Raw genomic sequence first — 5,778 nt, 5'->3', positions numbered from 1 at the left:
GTGCCTGCCTTTTGTGGCCCCAGTCAGGCTACTGGGAGCCGCCAGCCTGGTCCTGGGAAGAGGCAGAGGGCTGGGTGGCAGCGGGTGGCTGGCCCATGCTGTGCCAGGTGCAGGGTCCGTTGGCTGGGTGCTGGCAGGCTTGCAACTGGCACAAGCACTGTAGCCAGACCGTGCCCCTTTAAAGGCTCCAGGGCCGGGAGAGGGGCAGAAGAGTTTCCCTGGTTTGGCCCAGAGCGGCCACCAGGGCAACCTGGGAAGGGCTAGTCTCCACCTAGTTCGAATTAAGTGGCTACACAGCCCTTAATTCGAACTACTTAATTTGAACTAGGCGTTAGTCCTCATAGAATGAGGTTTACCTAGTTCAAAATAAGTGCTTCGCTAGTTCGATTTAAATTCGAACTAGCGGTTTGTATGTGTAGCCCCTATTAAAGTTAATTCGAACTAACGGCTGTTAGTTTGAGTTAACTTTTTAGTGTAGACCTACCCTTAGATAGAGCCAGCACAGTCATTATATTGTTGATTCTGCCACTGCCAGATAATGACAAGAAAACTTTTACATGCGGTTCCTAACAAGTTCCTGAAATTATCGCTGACCAGACAAAATGATACATATGCCTATAAAGAGCAATAATTTATAAGTTACCTAGTCAAGATCCTGATTCTACAAAGTAACTTAAACAGGCACCTAATTTAATTTTAAGCATGTGAATAGTCCCATGGAAGTAATAGCTGCATAATGAAGGAAAAGGGGAAAAAAGATTCCCTTTTGAAAAATGATGATATTCTGTTGCTATCATCTCTGGTGAAGAGAAAGAGAGTCCTGTTCTGAGTTCACAGAGGATAGAATGTGTCAGAGAGGTTCACTCTTGAGTTCCGGGATAACTGAAAAGTGTAGCATGAGGTGGAGAAATGGAAAAGCTAGGTGCATTCTTAATCATGTTGTGGACATAGGAAGATGACAAATCCATTCTTTTATAGTCATGGACTCACCATCAAGAAACCCATGTGAAGAAAACAAGGGACAGATTTTGGTATTCTGTCTTCAATCCCTGTAAAGATCAAGAAAGAAGAATATTAGGCTTTTGCTCTTAAGCTACTAAAAGATAAAAGATATATAGTTGGACCTAATTTATTTCGAAGACCTTAGTGTCATTATGTGGCACTGGTATCTGAGTAGTAACATTATTCCAGGCTTACAAGTATCCTTTATACAGAGAAATTACAAATATAGATCTCCAGTCATAAAAATCACTAGCCAAAACTTACAATTGTAAATAATAATAATAAATGTTATCATTATTTCGTAGCACCCAAAAAGGCACAGAAGTAGAAAGACATAAGTATTTTCTGGAGGCAATTAACAGTCTAAATTGGATATTCCAATCTACATGAAAATACAATTCAGGTTCATGGAGAAACTTTGCCAGCCGGCATTAGTATATAGAAAGTGGTTTATGACACATGCTTGAGAAGGTCTCATATCCTACACAGCAAAGAGTGTGGTGTACACTCAGAAATGCACACAAACACAGAGGATATGATGTCATGAAAGACTAGAAGTTACTGAGAAACAAAAGGTGCAAGATGAACTGTTATGTCTTAAAATTCACCTCACTTAGAGAATTTGAAAAAATGTTTAAATGGTATGAAAAATACATGCTGAGAAATAGCTAGGAAATTAGCAAGCGTTCCGGGTTTTGTAAATGACAAACTTTTATTGTTAAAAAAATTTATTATTTAGCCATTGATCAAATACTAACCACATTAACTGTCTAGCTATTGTGCATTGATAAAGGACTGTTTAGTTTGCAGTGTGCTTCCTAACGATCAGTGTCATCATCACATGCGACATTATGATATTGCCATTGAGAGGAATGCGCACGTCAATTTTAAGGCAGAAATGAGAGGTTATTGAAATTTCCTAATTGAGAACATTGTCGATTATGAGGGTATGCATTATTAATCACACCTCATCTTCTCACAAACAGACACTGAATTGATCAGAAGGCAGAACCAGTTTAGATGTGAAGCATTCAAGGTTGCAAAATTCAGTTGTACAATTTAATGTCTATAAAAAAAATCTCCAACTTGGTAGAATGTTTGTCTGATTTTTTCTGTACAGTTGATTCAATTCCGAAGACCACATTTTGCTTTTGCATCTTAGCATAAATCTTTGCCCAGCAATTCAAGAGACATTGTCTCCAAACTCACAAGAAGTGATGAGTTATGAGGTAGTGATGCCAATTTTCCAATACATACGAGATGGGAGATATAAACTATCACTTCCTCACAATAACAGCTTGAACTAAGCAAGGCTCAATCAGACTGAAACAATATCTCCACAGTAAAACAGAGCTTAGTTGTTTCTATGTTTTACAGTTCAGATTCTCTTTTGGGCCCAGTATTCTGGAATCTACGAGTACAACACTTAATGATATTGCATTTTATATGTTATATATTTCACACACATAAAAATGCCAAGAAACTGTAATGTTAATCCATGTGTTCGTGGACATGCACACATATAAAAAGCAGGTATCGCTAGTACTCCATAAAAATATTACAAAAGGGATAACTTCGTTTTGAGCCACTATGTTGGGTTGCCTTTAGACCTCAAATAGGGTTTCTCCAACATTCAGCTTTCTCTACCCTGGATTTGAACTTTGTCAGCTTTGTGGCTTGTCTCTTTCCCACCAACAGTTTTCCCGTGGCTTTGAGTTTGGGGTAAGTTGTAGTTTCCAAAAGCTTTGCCACCTTTCCCCTTTTCCTCAGGGACTTTCCTCTCCATTTTATTTCAGACTTTACTTCTACAAAGCAGTTCACTAGCTGTAAGAGTTTTTGGGGGCCAGGGCCTGGTTCTCCGTCTTCTCTCCTGGACACTCTACAGCAGCTGTGATGTTCAAAAGACAGCCTATGGCTTCTTTTTCTTTTTTACCTCATGGCATCAGGCTTCATCAGTACAGATTCCACCTCTATTGCAGCACTCACTAAGTCTTGAAAAATGAACAGACTGAACAGCTAGGAACCTGATAGTCACAAATGGATGGATAATGGCACTATATAAATTCATGGCATGGCCACAGCTGGAATACTGAGTGCCGTTCTGGTCACCCCATCTTTAAAAGATATATTAGAAATGGAAAAAGTACAGGGAAAGGCAACAAAATGATAAAGGGTGCTGAACAGCTTCAGGATAAGCAGACACTAAAAAGATGGGATTTTTCAGCTTGGAAAAGAGATAACTAAGAGGGGATATGACAGAGGACTTTACAATGACTGGCTTGGGGAAGGTAAATAAGGATGTATGGGCTGAACCTCTCTAGTCTGGCATTTCCTGGTCCATCAATATCTGCGGTCCAGCATGATTTTACAGGTTGCATCTTGAAAATATTGGATTCTCTGGTCTGGCAAAATGTTCCAGGATCAGAGTCCCAGTGCATTGCAGGAGGGTGGGGGCCTGGGAGCTGGAGTGTGGCTCAGTTGGACTGTGAAGGGGGACTGGGAACATAAGAACATAAGAACAGCCGTACTGGGTCAGACCAAAGGTCCTTCTAGCCCAGTATCCTGTCTACCGACAGTGGCCAGCACCAGATGCCCCAGAGAGGGTGGACCGAAGACAATGATCAAGCGATTTGTCTCCTGCCATCTCTCTCCAGTCTCTGAAAAACAGAGGCCAAGGACACCATTTTATCCCCTGGCTAATAGCCTTTTATGGACCTAACCTCCATGAAATTATCTAGCTTCTCTTTAAACTCTATTATAGCCCTAGCCTTCACAGCCTCCTCTGGCAAGGAGTTCCACAGGTTGACTACACGCTGTGTGAAGAAGAACTTTCTTTTATTCGTTTTAAACCTGCTACCCATTAATTTCATTTGGTGACCTCTAGTTCTATTTAGGGAACTAATAAATAACTTTTCTTTATCGGCCCACTCCACACCACTCATGATTTTATATACCTCTATCATATCCCCCCTCAGTCTCCTTTTTTCTAAAGTGAAAAGTCCCAGTCGCTTTAACCTCTCCTCATATGGGACCCATTCCAAACCCCCAATCATTTTAGTTGCCCTTTTCTGAACCCTTTCCAAGGCCAAAATATCTTTTTTGAGGTGAGGAGACCACATCTGTACACAGTGCACTGCTCAGCTCAGATGCGGGGGAGGAGAGGGACGGGAGCTGGCATGCTGTTCATCTGAGCTGTGAGGGGCTAGAAGTGCATGCAGCTTAGCTGGGCTGCAGGGAGAGCCAGGAAGCCCAGTGTGGGGAGTTGCTGTGGGGGATCAGCAGCATGGGGCCTGAAATGACCTCCCCTGGTCTGGAAAAATCAGTTTACATATTGTCTTCTGAATCCCAGTTACATATGATTACAACATTTGCTATTAGAAAATGCATTATTTATTGTCAGCAATAAAATATTAACTAGATTCCACTTCCCATTTTCTTTTCTCCACCAAAACTTCCAGTAGAGTCACTGCAAATTTTGCCTAGGAAGGAAAGGCAGATAGTTCACCTATGATTTTGATCTGGTATTAATGCCAAATTATCTCCTGTGCCAATAACTGCCCTCTACAATGGTGTTTCCCAAATGGTGTTCTGCGGAACCTCGGGTTTCTGCAAAATGAAAATAAAGGTTCCGCGAGAAAATTCCATTACAATAACATTTTATGATTTAAAAAATAATAATTAATATTTAAGCATTTATGAATTGTATTGAAAACAATTTTCATTTGTGTTTGCCACAATAAGTGTCCCTGTGTAATGCCAGCTTAGCCAAAGAGTGGGGACAATAATGTCACTACTCAGCACTGCACACGCAGTTAGTCAGTGGTGGAATCGCCTTCTATATGCCACCGTAAATCCCCGTACTCACTCTCAGGGAGCGTGGATCACGTGGGTGACTGAATACGAATACAGGCAGTCCCCGACTTACGCGGATCCGACTTATGTCGGATCCGCACTTACGAACGGGGCTCTCGCCCCGGAGGTCGAGGTGGCGGATTGCTACCTGCGAGCTCTGGGGCGAGAAAGCCCCGTTCGTAAGCTGCTCCGGTGCCCCTGGTCTGCTGGAGACCATCTCCAGCAGACCAGGGGCACCGGGCGGGTTCCCACGCTTCTGAGGCTTTGCCAAAGCAAAGCCTCAGAAGCGCGGGGAACCGCCACTGCTGCGGCTTCAGTCCCGGTGCCTGTGGTCTGCTGGGGAGCTGCCAGAGCAAAGCCTCAGAGGCGCAGCACCCCGCTGCCGCTGCGCTCCCCGTGTCCCTGGTCTGCTGGGGGGGGGGGGCACAGCTAGTGGGCCCCCCACCTCCCCCAGCAGACCAGGCTTTTGTTTTGGACCCTGGGGCAGAGCAGCTGGGGCGCTGCCGATTGGTCCTGCAGCGCCGCTCTGGGCACTACTGGACCAACCCGGCAGCACCCCAGCTGCTCTGCCCCAGGTCCTGATTCAGCCACTGCTAGTCAGTTTCAGCAGTGGCTGAATCAGGACGCCTGGGGCAGAGCAGCTGGGGTGCTGCTGGGTTGGTCCAGTAGCGCCGAGGAGCGGTGCTACTGGAGCAACCCAGCAGCACCCCAGCTGCTCTGCCCCAGGCGTCCCCAAGTCAGCCGCTGCTGAAACTGACCAGCGCTGACTACAGGAAGCCCGAGGCAGAGTTGCTTTGCCCCAGGCTTCCTGGAATCAGCCGCTGATCAGTTTCAGCAGCAGCTGACTTGGGGACAGTTGAATCTGTATGTAAGTCAGAACTGGCGGTCAGTTTCAGCAGCGGCTGAATCTGGACGCCAGTTCCG

This window comes from Pelodiscus sinensis, chromosome 2 (genome assembly GCF_052426305.1).
Source record: "Pelodiscus sinensis isolate ZL-2025 chromosome 2, ASM5242630v1, whole genome shotgun sequence".
Taxonomy (NCBI): Eukaryota; Metazoa; Chordata; order Testudines; family Trionychidae; genus Pelodiscus; species Pelodiscus sinensis.
Note: the sequence above shows the minus strand (reverse complement) of the source record.